This window comes from Oncorhynchus tshawytscha, linkage group LG06, assembly GCF_018296145.1.
Source record: "Oncorhynchus tshawytscha isolate Ot180627B linkage group LG06, Otsh_v2.0, whole genome shotgun sequence".
NCBI lineage: Eukaryota > Metazoa > Chordata > Actinopteri > Salmoniformes > Salmonidae > Oncorhynchus > Oncorhynchus tshawytscha.
In genome coordinates this window covers 47869375-47896616 of record NC_056434.1, presented here as the reverse complement: position 1 = coordinate 47896616, position 27242 = coordinate 47869375, and the positions used below count along the sequence as shown (strand labels likewise).

Here is a 27242-nt window from a genome sequence, read left to right as displayed (position 1 = left end):
AAATTGTTGAAGTGAAATGAAAAAAATGACTTGTTTCAAAAAATAAAATACAAATTAAAAAGTGGAGCGTAACTCACCCCCTTTGCTATGAAGCCACTAAATAATATCTGGTGCAACCAATTACCTTCAGAAGTACCATAATTAGTTAAATAAAGTCCACCTGTGTACAACCTAAGTGTCACATGATCTGTCACATGATCTCAGTATATATACACACCTGTTCTGAAAGGCATAGTGGTGTTGCAGACTCATGGGCAAGGGGCACCATCAAGCAAGCGGCACATTGAACACCAAGGAGCTCTCCAAGCAGGTCAGGGACAAAGTTGTGGAGAAGTACAGATCAGGGTTGGGTTACAAAAAAATATCCATTAAATCCACCATTAAATCCATTATTAAAAAATGGAAAGAATATGGCACCACAACAAACCTGCCAAGAGAGAGCTGCCCACCAAAACTCATGGACCAGGCAAGGAGGACATTAACCAGAGAGACAACAAAGAGACCAAAGATAACCCTGAAGGAGCTGCAAAGCTCCACAGCGGAGATTAGAGTATCTGTCCATAGGACCACTTTAAGCCATACACTCCGCAGAGCTGGGCTTTATGGAAGAGTGGCCAGAAAAAAAGACATTGCTTAAAGAAAAAAATAAGCAAACACATTTGGTGTTCACCGAAAGGCATGTGAGAGACTCCCCAAACATATGGAAGAAGGTACTCTGGTCAGATGAGAATAAAATAGAGATTTTTGGCCATCAAGGAAAACGCTATGTCTGGCGCAAACCCAACACCTCTCATCACCCCGAGAACACCATCCATTCTGACCAGTTTCCCAGTCCCTGCCGATGAAAAACATCCCCACAGTGAAGCATGGTGGTGGCAGCATCACGCTTCACTGTGGGGATGTTTTTCATCGGCAGGGACTGGGAAACTGGTCAGAATTGAAGGAATGATGGATGGCGATATATACAGGGAAATTCTTGAGTGAAACCTGTTTCAGTCTTCCAGAGATTTGAGACTGGGACGGAGGTTCACCTTCCAGTAGGACAATGACCCTAAGGATACTGCTAAAGCAATACTCGAGTGGTTTAAGGGCAAACATTTAAATGGTTTGGAATGGCCTAGTCAAAGCCCAGACCTCAATCCAATTGTGAATCTGTGGTATGACTTAAAGATTGCTGTACACCAGCGGAACCCATCCAACTTGAAGGAGCTGGAGCAGTTTTGCCTTCAAGAGCGGGCAGAAGATGTGTCAAGCTTGTAGATACATACTCCAAGAGACCTGCAGTTGTAATTGCTGCAAAAGGTGGCACCACAAAGTATTAACTTTTTTTTTTTGGGGGGGGTAGTGAATAGTTATGCATGCTCAAGTTCTGTTTTTTAATCTTATTTTGCATCTTCAAAGTGGTAGGCATGTTGTGTAAATCAAATGATACAACCCCCTCAAAAATCACATTTAATTCCAGGTTGTAAGGCAACAAAATAGGAAAAATGCCAAGGGGGGTTGAATACTTTTGCAAGCCACTGTATCTGTATCAGCTTTTCAAATCCGGATTTGGGGATTTCTCATTCTAAAAAACAGAAATACCTTATTTACATCCCCAAATCATTCAAATCAAATTTTATTTGTCACATACACATGGTTAGCAGATGTTAATGCGAGTGTAGTGAAATGCTTGTGCTTCTAGTTCCGACAATGCAGTAATAACGAACAAGTAATCTAACTAACAATTCCAAAAAACTACTGTCTTATACACAGTGTAAGGGGATAAAGAATATGTACATAAGGATATATGAATGAGTGATGGTACAGAGCAGCATAGGCAAGATACAGTAGATGATAAGTTCATAAGTTCCTCTGTGGAGATGGGAGAACCTTCCAGAAGGACAACCATATCTGCAGCACTCCACCAATCAGCTCTTTGTGGTAAAGTGGCCAGACGGAAGCCCCTCCTCAGTAAAAGGTACATGTCTTATTGTCTTACATTTTTTATACATTTGTAAACATTTCTAACAACCTGTTTTTGCTTTGTCCTTATGGGGTATTGTGGGTAGATAAGGGGAAAAAACGATTACATCTATTTTAGAATAAGGCTGTAACACAAAATGTGGAAAAAGTCAATACTTTCCGAATGCACTGTATCAATCTTGAAAAGGATTATCTATTTTAGATTCAATTTGAATGCAATTGATGGAGAGAAAGACAGTGTCGTGTGCACAATGATTTAAAGCAACGATATTCAAGTGATAGTCTATTAAAACCTTGCAGCTGCAATTAAGATTAAAATAATCGTTACTATTAAAAAATAAGGTGACCCCCGAAAGCAAGAATGAAATGTGTAAATTACAAGCGCATTCAGAAATATTAGTCCTAATATTAATGTAGGCTATGCTGCAGCAAATGTACCTGACAATTAAAAAAACTAACTGATGAGACAATACATGCACTGTGAACTGTGCTCCATATGAGATACAGTGGGGCAAAAAAGTATTTAGTCAGCCACCAATTGTGCAAGTTCTCCCACTTAAAAAGATGAGAGAGGCCTGTAATTTTCATCATAGGTACACTTCAACTATGACAGACAAAATGAGAAAAAAAGAAAATCACATTGTAGGATTTTTGATGAATTTATTTGCAAATGATGGTGGAAAATAAGTATTGACTATACAGTCACCTCTCATGGCAGACCTTGTGAATCTGCTGCCATAGGTTTGGGTTTTCTGTTTAACAAAAATACTGAGTGGAGGGGGAGCCAGGCCATTTAGGATCTTGAATGCAAGACATGTGTCAGTGTATTGCACAAGATTTTCCCAACAAAGGCTCTCATGCTTTCTGAGGATGTAACAGTGATGATGGCTATTGCGCTTCCTATCAAGCACTTTGAGAGCCTGTTAATAGACAGACTGAATGGGTTTTAATGTTGTACAGCAAGCTTTGTATTTGTATTTTTTAGGGATCCCCATTAGCTGCTGCCAATGCAGCTCTTCCTGGTGTCCAAACATATTAAAGCACTTACATTGCATATAAAACAAAAGATAAAACAGTACATCATATAACATTATTACACCACTACATATCTACAATACAAAATGTTTAATACCACCATACAACAATATTACAATGTATGCGTATGCATGTGTCTGTACATGTTTTAAACAGACAGCTCGGTGCATTCAGCATGTCAAAACCTCTTACAAAAACAAGTAGTAATGAAGTCAATCTCTCTTGCACTTTGAGCCAATTTTCCTAAGTCCCTCTTTAGGGACTTAGGAAAATTGCAGTCGGCAATAATGTTGTTAAGAAGGCAGAGCAGCGCTTTATTATGGACAGACTTCACGTCATCTTACCTACTGTTGTATCAATATATTTTGACCATGACAGTTTACAATCCTGGGTTACTCCAAGCTGTTTAGTCACCTCAACTTGCTCAATTTCCACATGATTCATTATGACATGTAGTTGAGGTTTAGAGATTAGTGAATGATTTGACCCAAACTTATTTCTTGCTACCCATTCCGAAACTAACTGCAGCTCTTCGTTAAGTGTTGCAGTCATTTCAGTTGCTGTAGTCACTGACGTTTATAGTGTTGAGTCTTCCGCATACATAGACACACTGGCTTTACTCAAAGCCAGTGGTATGTCGTTAGTAAAGATTGAAAAAAGTAAGGGGCCTAAACAGCTACCCTGGGGAATTCCTGATTCTACCTGGATTATGTTTGAGAAGCTTCCATTAAAGAACACCTGTGTTCTGTTAGACAAGTAACTCTTTATCCACATTATAGCAGGGGGTGTAAAGCCATAACACCTACTGTATGTTTTTCCAGCAGCAGACTATGATCAATAATGTCAAATGCTGCACTGAAGTCTAACAAGACAGCCCCCACAATCATTATATCATCAATTTCTTGTGCTTGTTGAGTGTCCTTCCCTATAAGCGTGCTGAAAGTCTGTTGTCAATTTGTTTACTGTGAAATAGCATTGTAACTGGTCAATCACAATTTTTTTCCAGAAGTTTATTAAGGGTTGGTAACAGGCTGATTGGTCAGCTATTTGAGCCAGTAAAGGGGGCTTTACTATTCTTGGGTAGAGGAATGACTTTAGCTTCCCTCCAAGCCTGAGGGCACACTTTCTAGTAGGCTTAAATTGAAGATATGGCAAATATGAGTGGCATTATCCTCCGCTATTATCCTCAGTAATCTTTTCACACCTGCGGCCCAAAGATGGTACTGGACCTGAAATGACTGCCCGTTTTTTGGGGTCTTTTAATGCTAAAATCAGTTCTTTAAAATCAATTTTCAGATGTTCAGAGCTAGCCCTCTTGATGTTGTTTGATCCCACATGGACTACGACAGCGTCAGCTCCCGGCATCTGCCATAGAACAATCGGAAGCAGCCTTGTGATGTCCTGTACTTGTGCTCCTGGGTAGCACCGGGTTTTTGCATTGGTGACCGAGATGATTCTCGACATAAAGCTGCCGATGATGACAGCTGGTGATGTTGAATGGGCAGGTCTCTCAGGCAGCCTTACGTTCTGATGAGGGTGGGAGCACTGAAGATCTGAACCCGAGGTAGAAGCCACCGGAGAGCGAGACAGAATAGAGGATGAAGACGCAGGTACCTCTGGATCCGATCTCGAATGGGAAGCCCCTAAGGAAGAAGGCGCCAGAACCTCTGGATCCAGGGCGGCAAAGTCGTTTCTGGTCTGTGTCAGGTCCGGGCTTAACATCTCCAAGGAGACCCCCGTCGCCAGAGGATGCTTTCTTCAACTTCCACGTCGACTGACGTATCTCCATGGCTGGTTGGTTGGGTCGAGAACAGCTCCGTTCTCCAGGAAAGAGGGTGACGCCTTCGGGGATGGATCCCAGTTGGCTGTGGAGAGCCGACATGGCGGCGACACTTCCACCAGACCAAAGTGGCATGCTGCTACTGGGGTGGAAGACAAATTAAAAGTAGGCGGGCATGGATTCCCCAGTAGCTTTTGTAGGTTTACTACTTGCTTGCTAAGAATAGCCACTTCGCCCCATTGTCCTCCGCAAGCAAACAGTTGCTTCATTGAAAGTCAGCACGTTCCACATTGTCCCGGAACAAAGCAAAGTAAACACCGCTCCTGCAGTGCTGGAAACTTTCATTAGCGATCTCCATTTGAGAGCCGAGCCAGCTCGGCTAGCTGGGCGTCCGTGTCTCTCCCCCTATGCGGAATCTGGCAGCATCCCGGGACAGACAGCAGCGCTCACAGCAACTATGCCCAACAGAGCCGCAAAATAAAATAAAATAATATAAAATCAAAATGTCCAAAGAAACACTATCAACTTGACAAAAACAATAAACCTTTCATTCAGCTTTCAACAACAAACGTTGTGCTCAGATGACGAGTGTATTTTAGTCAGACCAGCCTGACTAAAACACACGACTATTGCAGCATAGACAAGCATGTATTATTGTGTTTTGTTAGATATTACTGCACTATTGGAGCTAAGAACACAAGCATTTCACTACATCCGCAATAACATCTGCTAAATATGTGTATGCGACAAATCAAACTAGATTTTTTTACTTTTGGGTTTGGGCAGGAAATCTTGGTATCATGGTTCCTGCATTAAAACCTACTGTGTGTGTACGTGTCTGTATGGGAAGTGTATGTTTGTGTGTTAGAGGGGAAAAGCAAGGGAGGGCAGCTGCTGGTCTGTTCAGGTGTAGAAAGCAACCAGACTACCGGTTTGTGTCTGCGGTTGCCGGGGGGAAATAAATAAAAGTCTGGGGTTGGCCCGGTGCTGTGACGACAGCGCCACACTCTGTGTACCAGCTTTATCAATCATTCCTGCATTCCTTACTCAATTTTTTTCTCTCTTAGCGGAACACAAATTAGGAAGTGACCACCACTCTCCCATTTAATTGTTTCCTTTCAAAGCCTCCAGCACCAGTCGCCGCCGCAGTGTGTACACACACACACACAGACATAGAAACACACACCAACACTAGTGATGCGCGGGTTGACTCATAACCCTTGGTTATAGTGCATTCGGAAAGTATTCAGACCCCTTCACCTTTTCCAAATGTTGTTACATAACAGCCATATTCTAAAATATATATTTTTTTAAATGTCCCTAATCAATCTACACACAATACCCCATAATAAAAAGCAAAAACATGTTTCCAGAAAATGTTGCTAATTTATATATATTTTTTAACAAATACCTTATTTACGTAAGTATTCAGATCCTTTGCTATGAGACTAGAAAGTAAGCTCAGGTGCATCCTGTTTCCATTGATCATTTTTGACTTGTTCCTACAACTTCAAAAAACCAAGCCATGAGGTCGAAGGAACTGTTCGTAGAGCTCAGAGACAGGATTGTGTTGAGGTACAGATCTGGGGAAGGGTACCAAAAAACGTCTGCAGCATTGAAGGTCCCCAAGAACACAGTGGCCTCCATCATTTTTAAATGGAAGAAGTTTGGAACCACTAAGACTCTTTCTGGGGACAAGGGCCTTAATTAGGGAGAGAGCTCCAGAGTTCCTCTGTGGCGATGGGAGAACCTTCCAGAAGGACAACCATCTCTGCAGCACTCCACCAATCAGGTCTTTATGGTAGAGTGGCCAGACGGAATTTGCCAAAAGGCACATAAATGACTCGCAGACCATTAGAAACAAGATTCTCTGTTCTGATAAAACCAAGATTGAACTCTTTGGCCTAAATGCCAAATGTCACGTCTGGAGGAAACCAGGCACCGCTCAGCACCTGGCCAATACCATCCGTACAATGAAGACTGGTGGTTGCAGCATCATGCTGTGGGGATGTTTTTCAGCGGCAGGGACTGGGAGACTAGTAAGGATTGGGGGAAAGATTAAAAGAGCAAGGTACAGAGAGATCCTTTATGTTACAGTGCCTTGCAAAAGTAATCACCCCCCTTGGAGTTTTTCCTATTTTGTTGCATTACAGCCTGCAATTTAAATGGATTTTTATTTTTATTTCATGTAAATGGATATACACAAAATAGTCAATTGTTGAAGTGAAATTAAAAAATAGCTTGTTTCCCCCCCCAAAAAAAGTATAATTAAAAATGAAAAAGTGGCGCGTGCATATGTATTCACCCCCTTTGCTATGAAGCCCCTAAATAAGATCTGGTGCAACCAATTGCCTTCAGAAGTCACATTATTAGTTAAATAAAGTCAACCTAAGTGTCACATGATTTGTCACATGATCTCAGTATATATACACACCTGTTCTGAAAGGCCCATGAGTCTGCAACACCACTAAGCAAGGGGCACCACCAAGCAAGCGGCACCATGAAGACCAAGGAGCTCTCCAAACGGGTCAGGGACAAAGTTGTGGAGAAGTACAGATCAGGGTTGGGTTACAAAAAAATATCTGAAAATTTGAACATCTCACGGAGCGCCATTAAATCCATTATTAAAAAATGGAAAGAATATGGCACCACAACAAACCTGCCAAGAGAGAGCTGCCCACCAAAACTCATGGACCAGGCAAGGAGGGCATTAACCAGAGAGGCAACAAAGAGACCAAAGATAACCCTGAAGGAGCTGCAAAGCTCCACAGCGGATATTGGAGAATCTGTCCATAGGACCACTTTAAGCCGTACACTCCACAGAGCTGGGCTTTACGGAGAGTGGCCAGAAAAAAAGCCATTGCTTCAAGAAAGAAATAAGCAAACACATTTGGTGTTCGCCAAAAGGCATGTGGGAGACTCCCGAAACATATGGAAGAAGGTACTCTGGTCAGATGAGACAAAACATTGAGCTTGTTGGCCATCGAGGAAAACGCCATGTCTGGCACAAACCCAACACCTCTCATCAGCCTGAGAACACCATCCCCACGGTGAAGCATGGTGGCGGCAGCATCATGCTGTGGGGATGTTTTTCATCGATTGGGACGGAGAGATGAGATTGAGATTGGGACGGAGGTTCACCTTCTAGCAGGACAATGACCCGAAGCATACTGCTAAAGCAACGCTTGAGTGGTTTAGGGGGAAACATTTAAATGGTTTGGAATGGCCTAGTCAAAGCCCAGACCTCAATCCAATTGAGAATCTGTGGTATGACTTAAAGATTGCTGTACACTAGCGGAACCCATCCAAATTGAATGAGCTGGAGCAGTTTTGCCTTCAAGAATGGGCAAAAATCCCAGTGGCGAGATGTGCCAAGCTTATAGAGACAAACCCCAAGAGACTTGCAGTTGTAATTGCTGCAAAAGGTGGCTCTACAAAGTATTGACTTGGGGGGGGAATAGTTATGCCAGCTCAAGTTATAAGGCAACAAGGTTATAAGGTTATAAGGCAACAAAATAGGAAAAATGCCAAGGGTGGTGAATATTTTCACAAGCCACTGTATGTGTGATGATTGTGAGGTGCTATACAAATTCGACAGTCACGAGAAGGGGAATTCAAAATGGCACCTCAAGGCAACTATAGTGTTCAGTTGGGTAAATGGAATAGTAGCCTAACTGAAATCTGGACACTGACTGTAGGTCTAAAACCTCAGACATAGCTTAATATAATATTAACTCCTATAGAATTAAGCATTACTTGCAGTAAAATTATACACCAAATGTACATTTTGATTCAGGAACACGAGTGGAGAAATATTTCTTTCTTTCAGCATCCTGAGAGAGTGAATGAGTGGTTAGGGAATGTCTGTAAATGTGCCGTCTTTAACAGCATCATGAAAGCTGATAGTATTTCAACCACATAAAATAGACATCCAAGCCAAACTGAAATCTAATTAGAAACATGTTGGGTTGTTTTAACAGCTTTTAATTTCCTTAAAACTGCTGAAACTCATTTGGAAATTTTGCATGGAATATTTTTAAATTGCATTTTCTCCCCGGTCCCGAAACAACATCCACTGTGCTGAGAGAAGCAGAGAAGAAAGAGAAAACAAACATTACTGATGTCAATCAGATTCAAGCAATTATTCTATTGATTTATGGCATTATTCTGGTGAGCAAGGGTTTATTTAGTATTTTAGGGCAACAATGACAGAAGATAAGCTGCATGTATCTAATTATAGACAAGTTGACTAACAGATAGACTACCAAAATGTTGGAAATAATAAGCGGAAACAGGCTTATCTAAAAAGGACTGTCAAAAAATTATTCTGTCATCTCTGACTGTAGGCCTTAAAGCGCATTTTCAATATATGCGGATTAGGGTTGGGTGCGGGCCTCAGATTTTTAGTTTATCACATATTGTCGGGCGGTTGCGGATTGGTTATTAGTAGGGGTGTAACGGTACATTTATCGGGTTTGGCTGCAATAGCCAAATCCACATTTGAAGGGGTGTTCCCATACTTTCATATATACAGTACCTGTCAAAGGTTTGGACACCTACTCATTCAAGGTTTTTTTTTATTTTTTTACTATTTTCTACATTGTATAATAACAGTGAAGACATCAAAACTATAAAATAACACATATGAAATCATGTAGTAACCAAAACATTGTTAACCAAATCAAAATACATTTTATATTTGAGATTATAAAAAGTAGCCACCATTTGCCTTGATGACAGCTTTGCACTCTCTTGGCATTCTCTCAACTAGCTTCACGAGGTAGTCAACTGGAATGCATTTCAATTAACAGGTGTGCCTTAAGTTAATTTGCGGAATTTATTTCCTTCTTAATGTGTTTGAGCCAATCAGTTGTGTTGTGACAAGGTAGGGGTGGCATACAGAAGATAGCCCTATTTGGTAAAAGACCAAGTCTATCTTATGGCAAGAACAGCGCTAATAAGCAAAGAGAAATGACAGTCCATCATTACTTTAAGACATGAAGGTCAGTCAACCTGGAAAATTTCAAGAACTTTGAAAGTTTCTTCAAGTGTAGTCACAAGAACCATCAAGCGCTATGATGGAACTGACTCTCATGAGGATCACAGCAGGAAAGGAAGACCCAGAGTTTCCTCTGCTGCAGAGGATAAGTTCATTACAGTTAACAGCCTCAGAAATTGCTGCCCAAATAAATGCTTCACATAGTTCAATGAACAGACACATCTCAACATCAACTGTTCAGAGGAGACTGCGTGAATCAGGCCTTCATGGTCGAATTGCTGCAAAGAAACTACTACTAAAGGACACCAATAATAAGAAGAGACTTGCTTGGGCCACGAAACACGAGCAATGGACATTAGACCGGTGGAATCTGTCCTTTGGTCTGATGAGTCCAAATTTGAGATTATTGGTTCCAACCTCCGTAACGTTGTGAGACACAATGTAGGTGAACGGATGATCTCCGCATGTGTGGTTCCCACCGTGAAGCATGGAGGAGGAGGTGGGATGGTGTGGGGGTGCTTTGGTGGTGACACTGTCAGTGATTTATTTAGAATTCAAGGCACACTTAACCAGCATGGCTACCACAGTATTCTGCAGCAATACACCATTCCATCTGGTGGGACTATAATTTGTTTTTCAACAGGACAGTGACTCAACACATCTCCAAGCTCTGTAAGGGCTATTTGACCAAGAAGGAGAGTGATGGAGTGCTGTATCAGATGACCTGGCCTCCACAATCACCCGACTCAACCTAATTGAGATGGTTTGGGATGAGTTGGACCGCGGAGTGAAGGAAAAGCAGCCAACAAGTGCTCAGCATGTGGGAAGTCCTTCCAGACTGTTGGAAAAGCATTCCAGGTGAAGCTGGTTGAGAGAATGCCAAGAGTGTGCAAAGCTGTCATCAAGGCAAACTTTGAAAAATCTAAAATATATTTTGATTTGTTTAACACAATTTTGGTTACTACATGATTCCATATATGTTATTTCATAGTTTTGATGTCTTCCCTATTATACTGCAATGTAGAAAATAGTAAAAATAAAGAAAAATCTTTCAATGAGTAGGTGTGTCCAAACTTTTGACAGGTACTCTGTACATTTACCGTTAATTTCTAATCTACAATCTTTGTTTGATTACGGTCTTTTCTGTTAATGCATTCACTATATTATTATTATTCTAGTCTTTTACCGTTCTCATTGTCGGAGTGGACAAGTTGTTTGCAGAGTGAACAACCTATGCTTGTGAGAAACAGGTTTTGCTTTATTTCCTTCCATTTATGAGTTTAGTCAATTTAGTATGTGTCTTTTGTTTGGAGTGCTCTTGTCAATGTTGAGCAAGGACAAGCATCTGATTATGCATAGAAGTAGGCCTATAGGCTACCTGGCCTGTGCACAAATGTAGGCATATAAATGTGCCCATTTGGGGATCTGATAGTATTTCTGATTGGCTTAAAACACCACCACTCATGAGCTGTGGAGCTTCTCGAAGTAATGTTTTCTTAAATCTCAGACAGCAAGCAAACAAAGTCTGTTTTTGCATCCATTGAGAATGACAATAGTTAATTAAATCTTTCCAGCTCTCTCCCTTTCTATAAATATAATGCTCTGATCCAGTGGAAACGTCATAAAATAGGCCTATCCGATTACCTTTTATCTCTTGCTCAAATAGCCTACAGCTGTGTTTGTCCCGATCTCACTGACATTGGCAACTCTGAGGGCCCAGAATATTTTATACAATGGCCAGACCCAAGTTGATTGTTGATACAATGTTTCAAGTTCGTTGTGACTTTCTCGTTTGTATCATTTTAATTTCGATTTGGATAGAATTTTGATTAACCACATGACACTAATTTTGAGATACAAGGATGTTATTATAAATTGAAATTAAACTGTGCATATGAAAACCATAACTGGCACGCTGATGGGTGGAAATGGTAAGATAAATTGGCATTCCACATGAGAAAGGTTGCCGAGTCCTCGTGGAGCCTGTTACAGGCAACTTCAGGAGAGTAATGGCAAAAGCCAGCCGGAATGAGAGGAGGATGGTCCGGTCAGGTTAAGGTTTTTTCTTCCTGTTATCTTGATCTCTGGCTCCCTCTTGAGTAATCTGTGTCTTTATTTAATCAAACCGTGTGCTTGAAGCATCAGACAAGCTCAATACATATAGTTGCTTTTTATTAAAACACATAGGGTGTGTCTACAGTGGGGAGAACAAGTATTTGATACACTGCTGATTTTGCAGGTTTTCCTATTTACAAAGCATGTAGAGGTCTGTAATTTTTTATCATAGGTACACTTCAACTGTGAGAGATGGAATCTACAACAAAAATCCAGAAAATCACATTGTATGATTTTTAAGTAATTAATTAGCATTTTATTGCATGACATAAGTATTTGATACATCAGAAAAGCAGAACTTAATATTTGGTACAGAAACTTTTGTTTGCAATTACAGAGACCATATGTTTCCTGTAGTTCTTGACCAGGTTTGCACACACTGCAGCAGGGATTTTGGCCCACTCCTCCATACAAACCTTCTCCAGATCCTTCAGGTTTCGGGGCTGTCGCTGGGTAATACGGACTTTCAGCTCCCTTCAAAGATGTTCTATTGGGTTCAGGTCTGGAGACTGGCTAGGCCACTCCAGGACCTTGAGATGCTTCTTACGGAGCCACTCCTTAGTTGCCCTGGCTGTGTGTTTCGGGTCGTTGTCATGCTGGAAGACCCAGCCACGACCCATCTCCAATGCTCTTACTGAGGGAAGGAGGTTGTTGGCCAAGATCTTGCGATACATGGCCCCATCCATCCTCCCCTCAATACGGTGCAGTCGTCCTGTCCCCTTTGCAGAAAAGCATCCCCAAAAAATTATGTTTCCACCTCCATGATTCACGGTTGGGATGGTGTTCTTGGGGTTGTACTCATCTTTCTTCTTCCTCCAAACATGGCGAGTGGAGTTTAGACCAAAAGGCTCTATTTTTGTGTCATCAGACCACATGACATTCTCCCATTCCTCCTCTGGATCATCCAGATGGTCATTGGCAAACTTCAGACGGGCCTGGACATGTCCTGGCTTGAGCAGGGGGACCTTGGGTGCGCTGCAGGATTTTAATACATGATGGTGTAGTGTGTTACTAATGGTTTTCTTTGAGACTGTGGTCCCAGCTCTCTTCCGGTCACTGACCAGGTCCTGCCGTGTAGTTCTGGGCTGATCCCTCACCTTCCTCATGATCATTGATGCCCCGCGAGGTGAGATCTTGCATGGAGCCCCAGACCGAGGGTGATTGACAGTCACCTTGAACTTCTTCCATTTTCTAATAATTGCGCCAACAGTTGTTGCCTTCTCACCAAGCTGCTTGCCTATTGTCCGGTAGCCCATCCCAGCCTTGTGCAGGTCTACAATTTTATCCCTGATGTCCTTACACAGCCTTCTGGTCTTGGCCTTTGTGGAGAGGTTGGAGTCTGTTTGATTGAGTGTGTGGACAGGTGTCTTTTATGCAGGTAACAAGTTCAAACAGGTGCAGTTAATACAGGTAATGAGTGGAGAACAGGAGGGCTTCTTAATTAAAGAAAAACTAACAGGTCTGTGATAGCCGGAATTCTTACTGGTTGGTAGGTGATCAAATACTTATGTCATGCAATAAAATGCAAATTAATTACTTAAAAATCATACCATGTGATTTTCTGGATTTTTGTTTTAGATTCCGTCTCTCTCAGTTGAAGTGTACATATGATAAAACATTACAGACCTCTACATGCTTTGTATGTAGGAAACACTGCCAATTTTGCAGGTTATCAAATACTTGTTCTCCCCAGTGTATATGTGACCCACCACCTGGATTCGGTCCTACATTTAAAAAACTTTTTTTTTACATTAAATAATGGTATAGACTCAGAGCTAGAAGATGGTATATCATTCACTGCAGTTGAGAGACGATGGGAAAGTAATTCTGCTTTGAAAGATTATAAACTTGTAATGCCACTTTTGAGAAAAAAGGCCCTTAGATGTTTTGGTACACCCACTGGAGAGCTCTTCTATGTCTACAGCCATTCAGCATCATTCACACCCTCTTAAGCCTTAGACCCACACATCTCTGTAAGGATTCACATGAGGCCATGTGCTAAACAGAGTAGTGTAGTACATTTCAAGTAGTTGCCTACAATAAGGGAAAAAATCAAAGTAAAAATACACTTTATCTAGTCCTTAGCTTATATCCTAATCTGACTTTGGTGCAGGTCATGCTGTTCATTACCGTCTCTGGTAAACACACACTATATAAAACCAAATCTAAGTTTATTTGTCACATGCACAGGATACAGAAGGTGTAAATGGCACTGTGAAATGGTTACTTGCATAAACAATATCAAAAACAGAAAATGTGCAAATATTATTATTAGATGATGCTTACCCAGACACACTTGTCTAAATTGATGGGTCATGTGAAAGACATGCTGTAACCACCCCCCTTGCCACATCTAGCTACGTGGATGGGTCACTATTCTCTAGACATGTATACATGTTCATGAAATACTTTAGATGGCCGTAATCACCCCCCAGACACACCTGGCTAACTTGATGGGTTATGCAATCATCTGGCCAAGTTGAGTCTTGATTAGACATGTAGCTGGGTATCTAGCTAACTAGCTAAACAATAAACCGGCATAATCGCAACTCATACTACTACCACCAATACAAGCATTGTCATACCTGTAGTATTAATCTGCAGGTAGCTAAAGCTAACCAACTAGGTTCAATGTTAGCTAGCCAAAATCATGCTATAACTAGCAATGCAAATTAGTTCTGATTTAGAATAATATTACTACACAGGTCATACACGTAACATTAGCTAGCAAGCCAGTAAGCTAAAGTTTGCTAGCTAACTAACAGTACACATTTCATCTTGCAATGAAAATTACTTTCTGACAAAATGAACATATAATATCATATATCAAACATATATCTGAAAATATTGCTAGACCAGTATACAACGATGAACGCCTCACAGCAGACTTGAACCATTTAACTCTGTTTTGTTTGTAGCTACATCTTGTTTGGCCAGCTTTGAGTCAAGTCACTCCCATTCACACTGAAAATGGCGTGTGGAGAAAGTAGCCCATCACAACTTTTTTCAACTGATCTGTCGATAGCGCCTGCTAAATTCAGGGCATCAATGTTGTTGAAAAAAGTAGCAAAACTTTTGTAGTTCTCGATGGAAAACGTTATATCTTTCAAAAACGCCACAGTAGAAAAGATTATCAACTCATACTGAGCAACTCACGTTATACAGGGGCATGCTACATGGCAGACCAATCCAAACTCATCTCCCAGCATGTCCAGCCCAACCATTCTCAGCCAATCATTGCTAGCAAGAAGGTTCCTGCCTTTTTCCGTGGCTAAACCAACTAAACTTGTAATTAAAAACAAATATTCGTATTTACAGATGGAATACAAGTTTGTTATTAAGGCACATGAAAGTTCACGTTCTAGTAGGCATTTCTACCAAAATAACAAATGTTGATAAAAAAAATTATAAAATGCCTCTCCTGTGAAGTAATGAAGTGCCACATATGGCTAGCTTCCTGAAACAGGTCAAATATACTACAGTTCAAAAGTTTGAGGACACTTAGAAATGTCCTTGTTTTTGAAAGAAAAGCAAATTTTTTGTCCATTAAAATAACATTTATCAGAAATACAGTGTAGACATTGTTAATGTTGGAATATCTACATGGGCATACAGAGGCCCCTTATCAGCAACCATCACTCCTGTGTTCCAATGGCACGTTGTCTTAGCTAAAAGAAGCAATACAACTGGCCTACTTAAGACTAGTTAAGTATCTGGAGCGTCAGCATTTGTGGGTTCGATTACAGGCTCAAAATTGCTAGAAACAAATAACTTTCTTTTGAGACTCGTCAGTCTATTCTTGTTCTGAGAAATGAAGACTATTCCGTGCGAGAAATTGGCAAGAAACGGAAGATCTCGTACAACGCTGTGTACTACTCCCTTCACAGAACATTTCTAAGTGAACCCAAACTTTTGAACGGTAGTGTATATGGAAAAATATACGTTTTCTATGTAGACCAATCGATTGGTTGAAAGAACAGACGACTTTCGGTCAACCAAGATTTTTTGGGATCGGGGACAGCCCTAATGTCGCCACGCTCAACGACAACAGCCTATGCAGCTGCCAACACCTCAAACATATTGACACATTTACACGGACATCAGCCCAGTATACCGGAGCGAGACAGAAATGCAAAGAAACTACAACACAATGTCTGCACTCTGCAGTCAAGCAGCACTTGGTAGCTGATTCTGACCAGGCCAAAGAAATTACAAGAGCAATAGGTAGGCTATGTTTATATTTTTTTCAATGCTAGTAACGGATATTATAGTTATTACATTTAACATTGGATTTATTAACTACAAAAAGGTAAGATGTGTTTTTAATCCTGGTCCTGCTCTGCACACACAAAACCTGTTAGCTAGCTCTGGTCCAACGTTAAGCAAAGTCTCAGAGGTTCAAAACATTAAAGGTTCATCCATAGAAGCTGCTCCTCAGTAAGTTTAACTCTGTGGGCCCAATTCAGATAATGCATAGCATAACTCTCTTGGTTGTGTCGAAGCTAGTCATAACAAGATGCCCAGCACTTCAACCACAACCTTCCTCCACCCCCTCTCGCACTCTCCCCGCCAGCAAAATGTTAGTTGCGGCCTGTACTTGTCTGACCATCGCATATGTAAAAAACTATAAAGCTTACCCGCGCCATAGCGAACTGCTCTATCCGTACTGGTGAAGTACAGTGTCTTGCGAAAGTATTCGGCCCCCTTGAACTTTGCGACCTTTTGCCACATTTCAGGCTTCAAACATAAAGATATAAAACTGTATTTTTTTGTGAAGAATCAACAACAAGTGGGACACAATCATGAAGTGGAACGACATTTATTGGATATTTCAAACTTTTTTAACAAATCAAAAACTGAAAAATTGGAAATGCAAAATTATTCAGCCCCCTTAAGTTAATACTTTGTAGCGCCACCTTTTGCTGGGATTACAGCTGTAAGTCGTTTGGGGTATGTCTCTGTCAGTTTTGCACATCGAGAGACTGAAATGTTTTCCCATTCCTCCTTGCAAAACAGCTCGAACTCAGTGAGGTTGGATGGAGAGCATTTGTGAACAGCAGTTTTCAGTTCTTTCCACAGATTCTCGATTGGATTCAGGTCTGGACTTTGACTTGGCCATTCTAACACCTGGATATGTTTATTTTTGAACCATTCCATTGTAGATTTTGCTTTATGTTTTGGATCATTGTCTTGTTGGAATACAAATCTCCGTCCCAGTCTCAGGTCTTTTGCAGACTCCATCAGGTTTTCTTCCAGAATGGTCCTGTATTTGGCTCCATCCATCTTCCCATCAATTTTAACCATCTTCCCTGTCCCTGCTGAAGAAAAGCAGGCCCAAACCATGATGCTGCCACCACCATGTTTGACAGTGGGGATGGTGTGTTCAGGGTGATGAGCTGTGTTGCTTTTACGCTAAACATAACGTTTTGCATTGTTGCCAAAAAGTTCAATTTTGGTTTCATCTGACCAGAGTACCTTCTTCCACATGTTTGGTGTGTCTCCCAGGTGGCTTGTGGCAAACTTTAAACAACACTTTTTATGGATATCTTTAAGAAATGGCTTTCTTCTTGCCACTCTTCCATAAAGGCCAGATTTGTGCAATATACGACTGTTGTTGTCCTATGGACAGAGTCTCCCACCTCAGCTGTAGATCTCTGCAGTTCATCCAGAGTGATCATGGGCCTCTTGGCTGCATCTCTGATCAGTCTTCTCCTTGTATGAGCTGAAAGTTTAGAGGGACGGCCAGGTCTTGGTAGATTTGCAGTGGTCTGATACTCCTTCCATTTCAATATTATCGCTTGCACAGTGCTCCTTGGGATGTTAAAAGCTTGGGAAATCTTTTTGTATCCAACTCCGGCTTTAAACTTCTTCACAACAGTATCTCGGACCTGCCTGGTGTGTTCCTTGTTCTTCATGATGCTCTCTGCGCTTTTAACGGACCTCTGAGACTATCACAGTGCAGGTGCATTTATACGGAGACTTGATTACACACAGGTGGATTGTATTTATCATCATTAGTCATTTAGGTCAACATTGGATCATTCAGAGATCCTCACTGAACTTCTGGAGAGAGTTTGCTGCACTGAAAGTGCACACATTCAGCAAACAGTTATTACCCGCTCCACTGTTTATAAGCAAACCGACTGGGAAAAATACACTTCAACGGCCCTCAAACTGTTTTTACTAGTTGGAAACTCGTCTATCATCCTGAGCACCCACCACTTCCACGTGGTGACCTCTGACGTCACTTACTAAGGAAATGGCCCCTATAACAGCATTTTCAGCAGTTAAATGCAACAACAAAACAGTATAAAAAGCAATCTCTTAAAGTGTTTTTTTAACTCTATAATTAGTTTACACGCATGATAGCTGTACTTTTAGTTTATTGTTGACACAGCTTGTTGGCCATTAGTCAATCAGCGTTTCTCAATGAGTTTAAATCACATGAATGCATACCAACTGGTATTTAGGACTTCAACTGGTAAACTCGCACATTCCATATGGTTACAAACGCAGCATCAGAGTGGAAACCCAACACAACAATCCGGTCACAACGGACAATGCAAGGAACTTTGAATGCTGAACATTGAAGTACATTTCATTTTTCCACTGAACCGTGAACCCAATAGTGCAATACGCACCGAACCATGGACTTGGTGAACCTTTACACCCCTAGTTATTAGCAATTGGGTGCGGGTGAACAAATGGCTGACCCGCCCATCACTAATGTACACACAACCATCCATCCCATATGTGCTGACTGGAGTAATGCACAAACGCAAGCACAGACTGTGACACCCCTCCCTTATCACCCAACCGGGGTAACACTCTCCTCTGTCTATCCATGACTTTGACTCTCTTGTCTCCCTTTCCTAGATCCCTGATACAACGATACCCCGGAAGATGCATTCAATTTCTCCACCAGAGTGAGAGAGGCAGGAATGATATGGTCGGAGCTGTAAACTGAAAACACACCGGCGGATTAGCAGCATGTTTTTCTAAGGTTCCTCTTTAACGTCATAGACTTTAAGTAAAGGCAGATGAAGCTAGTGCCAAGGCTTCTAATTGGCTCCCCAGTCTTTGGCCGGGGCACGTGTGGAAATTGAGAGAAGGTGCGAGAGGTGGGGTAATTAACTGTGTGTGCATGTGTGTGATTCAAGTGCGATACAGTTTTTTCATGGAAAGCAGAAGTGGCCTGTCGGGAGACAGGGGGATTAAGTCTGGACATGCACAGCTTGGGTCATTTTATATCACAGGATTCCTTCCTTCCTTTCCTTGTCCATCATTGCTGTGTTATTTCAATATCCTGCTATCTGTCCTACTTCTGACAGGAAGGTCATTTGAGCCTGTGTCAGCAGCAGTGTTCTCTCTTTTAATTGGTGTCTCTATAGAGCACCAGGATGTAGTCAACAGAGTGCTGATGGGAGCATGGTATTGAATACAAGCTGTAGCCTACATAATATGACACAGTTGGTCTTGTGTCTGCTGTAGTTAGCGCTGGCTAATATGAATCGTTGGTCTTGTCTCTGCTGAAGTTAGCGCTGGCTAATATGACGAGTTGGTCTTGTCTCTGCTGAAGTTAGCGCTGGCTCCAATGTCCAGCAGCAACTTGGCGATGTCATAGTGACCCACGTGCACAGCACACATCAGCGGTGTCCACTCAAAGCCCAGCTTGGCCTCGACATCCAGGCCTCGACATCCAGGCCTGACACAGGAATTAGAAAGGTGAAACCAGGCCATACAGAGTTACAACACTTAATTATTTAACTGGGTTCAAAGAAGACCCCAAACAGCAAGGTTGAAAACACTGTCATGTACCCGAACATTGCCTGAACAAGAGGGCGGAACCAAAAGGTTACAATTTTCAGTTAAGGCAGACTCAATAGGGCTGGGATTTGCCAGGGACCTCACGATACGATATTATCATGATACTGAGGTGCTGATACAATATGTATTGCGATTGTCAAGATTTGATGTGTTTTAAGATTCAATACTGCAATATAATTACAATTTCATGCTCCGAACATATTGCTCAATATATGTATGCTGCAGAGAGACAAGAGAGAGCATTAGAACATTTGTTTTGATCAGTCATGGAGTGCTGAAAACATGTTGGCTCACTATTATAAAAGAAAATGAAGAGCAAGCTATAGGATGAAAAATACTGTAGTTTTGGCTCAGATACAGCCGACAAGCGCCAACTAGCTCTACCTAGCAAAAACATTTTTACAATTCGATACTTGGACTCAAAGTATCGATATACACTGAACAAAAATATATATGCAACATGTAAAGTGGTTGGTCCCATTTTCATGAGCTGAAATAAAAGAGCTAAGAAGTATTCCATACGCAGAAAGATCTTATTTCTCTCAATTTGTGCACAACTTTGTTTACGTCCCTGTTATTGAGCATTTCTCATTTGTCAAGATAATCAATCCACCTGACAGGTTTGGCATATCATGAAGTTGATGAAACAGCATGATCATTATACAGGTGCACCTTGTGCTGGGGACAATAAAAGGCCACTCTAAAATGTGCAGTTTTGTCACACAATACAATGCAACAGATGTCTCAACCTTTGAGGGAGTGTGAAATTGGCATGCTGACTGCTGGAATGTCCACCACAGCTGTTGCCAAATAATTTTATGTTCATTTTTCTACATAAGCCATCTCCAATGTCATATTAAACAATCTGGCAGTACGTCTAACTGGCCTCACAACCACAGGCCACGTGTATGACATTGAGCAGTTTGCTGATGTCAACGTTGTGAACAGAGTGGCCCATGGTGGCGGTTGGGTTACGGTATGGGCAGGCGTAACCTACGGACAATGAACACAATTGCATTTTATCGAGAGCCATTTGAATGCAAAGAGATACCGTGATGAGATTCTGAGGCCCATTGTCTTACCATCTGCCGCCATCACCTGATGTTACAGCATGATAATGCACAGCCCAATGTCACAAGGATCTGTACACAATTCCTGTAAGCTGAAAATGTCCCAGTTCTACCATGGGCGGTATATGTCACCCATTGTGCATGTTTGGGATGCTCTGGATCGATGTGTACGACGGCGTGTTCCAGTTCGCACCAATATCCAGCAAATTTGTACAGCCATTGAAGAGGAGTGGGACAACATTCCACAGGTCACAATCAACAGCCTGATTAACTGCATGCGAAGGAGATGTGTCGCGCTGCATGATGAAAATGGTGGTCACACCAGATGCTAACTGGTTTTCTGATCCACGCTCCTACCTTTTTTTATGGTATCTGTGACTAACAGATGCATATTGGTATTCCCAGTCTTGTGAAATCCATAGATTAGGGCCTAATGAATTTATTTCAATTGACCGATTTCCTTATATGAACTGTAACTCAGTCAAATCTTTGAAATTGTTGAATGTTGTGATTTATATTTTTGTTCAGTATAATCTCGTCCAAAATAATATTGCAATATGTAACTGTATCGATTTGTTCCCCCATCACCAAGATTCAGTTTAACTGGTGCTTTAAATTCAAAATTTCCAACAGATCTTACAAAGTCATATGGAAATTTCAGGGTTCCCCAATTAAGTTCAGCCGTGGAGCGATTTTTTTGTTGTTGCTTTCTCTTGAACGATGGTCGGGGGGGTCGGAACATAGTTATAAATCATTTGTACACTGCAAATTGACCGCAAGATTCCCAAACAGATATAGTATTTGACAAAAACGGAATCATTTCAAACCTTGATTACATTGGGCTACGATCACATACAGTAGTAAAGTGTTGCAGTGGTGCCTGGAGAAGTGGGTATACTCACATTTTGCCAAAACTTTCCCAAATGGCCTAAACAGTAACACACTCTGAATGACCTAAAATTATAAATCCCATATTGGTCTTTCAGTCAGGCCAGCCCAAGTTGTACTGCAAGCTGTAATGTGCAAGTAGGCTAATAGTAGGCCTACTATTGAAATAGATTAATGAAATCGTCAACTGACTCAGAAATTTCGCTCTCAAAGTCTACAACAATGCTTAAACCACATCAGATAACCACTTTTGAGGTCTGGGAAAAATCTAATACATTTAGATTTTTTTTGTGTGTAGTTAGCCTTTAAATCAACTTGGCAGGCACCTAGCACTGTTGTATGGTCAGCAGTGTTTCTGTAGCGCACATGAGATGGAGATTGCAAAACAAATGGCCACTTGATTGATGCAACTAATCATGATATCATCGGTGGTGCAGCGTATACCCTCCACTACACCACTGATCACATATGCCTCTATTTATTTGTAGGGATACTTGGGAACAGATTTCCTCAATTAAATCACTTTGAGCTGATTTTCTGGGGATTTGACAGTATTTTAAGACCAACAATTAATTATTATTATAAACATTTTTTGCTCCGAAAAACTTTGGGGGCCAAATAAAATCACATGCCTATTGGGGAACCCTGATGTAGAATTTACAGTAGTTCATTATCAAAACCTGCCATTTTCCAACAGCTGGTGAACCAGCTGGACATCTCCGGTGTTGATGGCTCTATCAAAGCACAAGGTGAGACCCAGATGCAGACTCAGGAGGCCGATGGTTGGAGTCTTACAATGTTTATTAATCCAAAAAGGGGTAGGCAAGAGAGTGGTCGTGCACAGGCAAAAGGTCAAAACCAGTTCAGTCCAATAGGTATCGAAGGGCAGGCAGATTCAAGGTCAGGGCAGGCAGGATGATCAGGCAGGCGGGAAACTAGTCCAAAGTCAGCAGACAGTGGTTAAAACCGAGAAGACTAGCAAAAGTGAATAGAAAAGTAGTATGGGGAAAAACACACTGGTTGACTTGACTAAACAAAACATACAAGACGAACTGGCACAGAGAGACAGGGAACACAGGGATAAATGCACTGGGGAAAATGAGTGACACCTGGAGGGGGTGGAGACAATCACAGGGACAGGTGAAACAGATCAGGGCGTGACACTATCCCCCCCTCCAGGGACACCGTCCTACCTGGGCGCATACCTGGTTGACCGGGGTGTCGGCGGTGGAAATCGGCGATGAGAGCCGGGTCCAAGATGTCTTTAGCAGGAACCCAGCACCTCTCCTTCGGGCAAAAACCCTCCCAGTCATCCAGGTACTGGAAACCCCTGCCCTGTGGTCAAACCCTCAGGAGGCGTCTCATCGTATACGCTGGCTGGCCATCGATTACCTGGGGGGAGGGATGGGCCTGGAACAGAAGACAAAGGACACAGGCTTAATTCTGGACACATGGAAAGTAGGGAGGGTACGAGGTAACACAAGACGGACAGCAGTGGAACTAAGGAGATGGGAAAAGGACCGAGTGGAAAGCCATACCCTCTGCCCAATGCGGTAGCGGGGAGCTGGAGTCCGGCGACGGTCCTCTTGTCGACGGTACCTAGAGTTGGTTTTGAGAAGTACCGCTCGAGCTCTTCTCCAGGTACATTGACAGCGGCGGACAAACATCTGGGCCGAGGGTACTCTGACCTCTTCCTCTTGTTCCGGCAAGAGTGGAGGTTGATACCCCAAAGAACACTCAAATGGAGAGTCCTGTGGCCGAACAGGGAAGGGTGTTCCGGGAATACTCCACCCAGACCAGTTGTTGGCTCCAGGTAGTGGGATTGGTTGAGACCAGGCATCTCAGGGTGGTTTCCAGGTCTTGGTTGGCTCACTCCGACTGACAGTTGGTTTGGGGATAGACGACCCAATAAGGCTGCAGAATGCCTTCCAGAACTGAGACGAGAACTGAGGACCCCGATCGGAGACCATGTCTACCGGGAGTCCATGGATCCGGAAGACATGCTGCACCATAAGCCGGGCCACCTCCTTGGCAGAAGGTAGTTTGGGAAGAGGGATGAAATGGGTGGCCTTGAAGAACCGATCGACTCCGCCATTGGGCGGAGGGAGCCCAGTGACAAAGTCCAGAGATAGATGAGACCAGGGACAATGAGGGACCGGTAGGGGCTGAAGGAGGCCAGAAGGAGCTTGCAGTGGAGTCTTGTTCTGAGCACACACTGTGCATGCGGGCATCGGAAAAAAAACTCTACGTCCCATGGAAAAATATGTAGGAATATTGCAGGAAATTAACTCTAAAACCCCCAAAATATATTCACTGTCAAGAGGGGGTCCGCTAAAATATTTTGCTTGCAACAGAATTTCAATTTCCCCCAAAATCCTAGGGCCAACTCTGACTGCATGCATGAGTATAGATGTGGATACAGAGACCTGCGAGCCACTACGGTGGCCCCTCATGATGAGCTCAGATTTTTGGGGGGGGCGCCCACCCCCATCAAAGTTGTCCATCCCTGGTCTAGACCATTCATATATCCCTCAGTGGTCTAGACCAGGATCTAAATGAATTTTGAGAACAGGAATTGGGGGTGTTGGAAAACTGACTGGCCAAAGGGGCAACCTATTTGATATTGAAGCTTCCATTCCAGTTTTAGTTTTAAGAATGAGCATGTTTGTTTGAGTCCAGCGATGCCAGCCTGCATTCCTGCTGGCTTTTCAGAGTTAAGCATTGGGCCCGGTTTGTACTTGGGTAATCTCACTTCAGCCCAAATGAGTCACTGTTGCCTAGGGTCGGGTAACAAGACTAAAAAAGTGTCACCAGAGGAGCCCTGGTTCCATCCTTCAAATAAGATGTTAAACAAGAACCTGACACTCCGTGGTCAATAGACATCCCACCACACTTATCACAAGATGTCCTAGCTAAATTCCATATCATTATGGTTCTCTAATCCCCCTGCCTCCAGTTGACAAAATTCATTCCTTAACATTTTGAAACTACAGTGAATCTTCTGTTTGAATGACCACAACAATGAATGAGTCACGTGTGCTCCCTCTCCGGCATAGCGTAGCAGTCAGACGTCTTTGTCCTGTCGTATCCCTTGTATATATTTTTTATATCTTTTTCTTCGCATATCTTTTTAAAATATTTTCCTAAACCTCAACTTCTAAACACTCTCCTGCAACCCACCTCATCCAATGTGGCGTGGATCAATTTTTTTCTAAAGTATTTCTATTTACTTCGGATCAGAAATTCCTCAACTGAAGCTAGACAGCTAACTACCTACCAGCTATCAGTCAGGAAACCATTGCTAGCGGTCATCAGCTAGCCTTTAGCTCGGAAAGCTCTCGCCAGTCCGTACAACGTGATTCAAACCAGAGCATAGCGGACCTATTTTTTCTCTCCATATCCCCAGATTCCTACCGCAAACTAAAATTTTCATCTGGATCTTCGCAACTAGCTAACCGCAATCCCGAGTGACTACTCCTGACTATCGTTTCAACCCCGGGGCAAGCACCAATTAGCCTGAAGCTAGCCTGGCTAGGGCTCCTGGGCTACCACCGAAGCCCACACCTGGGCTACAATATCTGGACCCCTTCTACTGCCGGTACGGGGCACAGAACCCCGCCGATCCTCTACGACTGGAATACCAACATAATCTGCCCGAGGATTCCAACAGGCCCCTCAGGCGCGACATCCGCTGAAGGCCCATTCTGCTAACCGTGGCCTGCTAGCTACCTAGAGCTACTTGGACCCCTACTAATCCACGACTGGTGTATCGACCTTCTGCTAACTTGCTAGCCCCGGTCTACTAACTGCTAGCTTGCCTTCTCCGCTATGCAATCTGGTTCCAGAGCTGGTCATGGGTGCACCTCAGCCATGCTCAAGGTCCTAAACGACATCATAACCTCCATCGATAAGAGACATTACTGTGTAGGCGTATTCATTGACCTCAATCACCACTTTCTTATTGGCAGACTTGACAGCCTTGGTTTCTCAAATGATTGCCTCGCCTGGTTTACCAACTACTTCTCTGATAGAGATCAGTGTGTCAAATCGGAGGGCCTGTTGTCCGGACCTCTGGCAGTCTCTATGGGGTGTAATCAGTAGTGTGTAGAGGAGTCAGGCGCAGGACAGCAGATAATAAATGTAATTTACTCAATTTACTCAAAATAGACAAAATACAATAACACAAGCCCACAATAACGGACCGTATACATACAGACAATTACTCACAAACACACATGGGAGAACAGAGGGTTAAATAATGAACAAGTAATTGGGGAATTGAAACCAGGTGTATAAGACTAAGACAAAACAAATGGAAAATGAAAAGTGGATTGGCGGTGGCTAGAAGGCCGGTGTCATCGACCGCCGAATGCCGCCCGAACAAGGAGAGGGACCGACTTCGGCGGAAGTCATGACAGTAACCCCCCTTGACGTGCGGCTCCAGCAGCACCCCGACCTCGGGGATGATCCAGAGGACGAGGCGCAGGGCGATCCGGATGGAGACGGTGAAACTCCTGCAGCAACGAAGGGTCCAAAACGTCCTCCACCGACACCCAGCATCTCTCCTCCGGACCGCACCCCTCAGACTCCACGAGGTACTGAAGGCCCCCCCCCGACACCTCGAGTCCAGGATGGCGCGAACAGCATACGCCAGGGCCCACTCGATGTCCAGAGGGGGCAGAGGAACCTCCCTCACCTCAGACTCCTGGAGTGGACCAACCACCACCGGCCTGAGGAGAGACACATGGAACTAAGGATTAATACGGTAATCTGTGGGAAGCTGTAACCTGTAGCATACCTTGTTCAGTCTCCTCAGGATTTTGAATGGCCCCACAAACCGCGGACCCAGCTTCTGGCATGGCAGGCGGAGGGACAAGTTTCGGGTCGAGAGCCAGACCCGGTCCCCCGCGGTCGGTGCTCGCCTTCTGCCGCCTCACGGCCCATTGCAGGTGCACATAGGCAACGTCCCAGGTCTCCTCCGAGCGCTTAAACAATTCGTCCACCGCAGGGGCCTCGACCTGGCTCTGATGCCAAGATGCCAGAACTGGCTGATACTCCAGTACGCACTGGAAGGGGGAGAGGTTAGTGGAGGAGTGGCGGAGTGAGTTTTGGGCCATCTCTGCTCAGGGGATGAACGCCACCCACTCCCCCGGCCAGTCCTGGCAATGTGACAGCAGAAACCTACCCACATCCTGGTTTACTCTCGCCACATGCCTGTTACTCTCAGGGTGAAAACCTGAGGTGAGGCTGACTGAGATCCCCAGACGTTCCATGAACGCCCTCCAAACCCTGGACGTGAACTGGGGACCCCGATCAGAGACCCCGTAGTGCCGGAAGACGTGAGTGAACAGGGCCTCTGCAGTCTGTAGGGCCGTAAGGAGACCGGGCAAAGGGAGGAGACGGCAGGACTTAGAAAACGATTCACAATGACCCATGGTGTTGCCCTGAGAGGGAGGAAGATCCGTCAGGAAGTCCACCGACAGGTGCGACCACGGCCGTTGTGAAACGGGTAGGAGTTGTAACTTCCCTCTGGGCAGGTGCCTGGGAGCCTTGCACTGGGCGC

General features: G+C 43.2%; 1 pseudogene; it reads right to left on the bottom strand.

Moving 5' to 3' along the window:
* Positions 1–26870, bottom strand: part of LOC112253489 — a 46435-nt pseudogene extending 19565 nt beyond the window's left edge.
* Between the last annotated feature and the right edge of the window lie 372 nt (positions 26871–27242).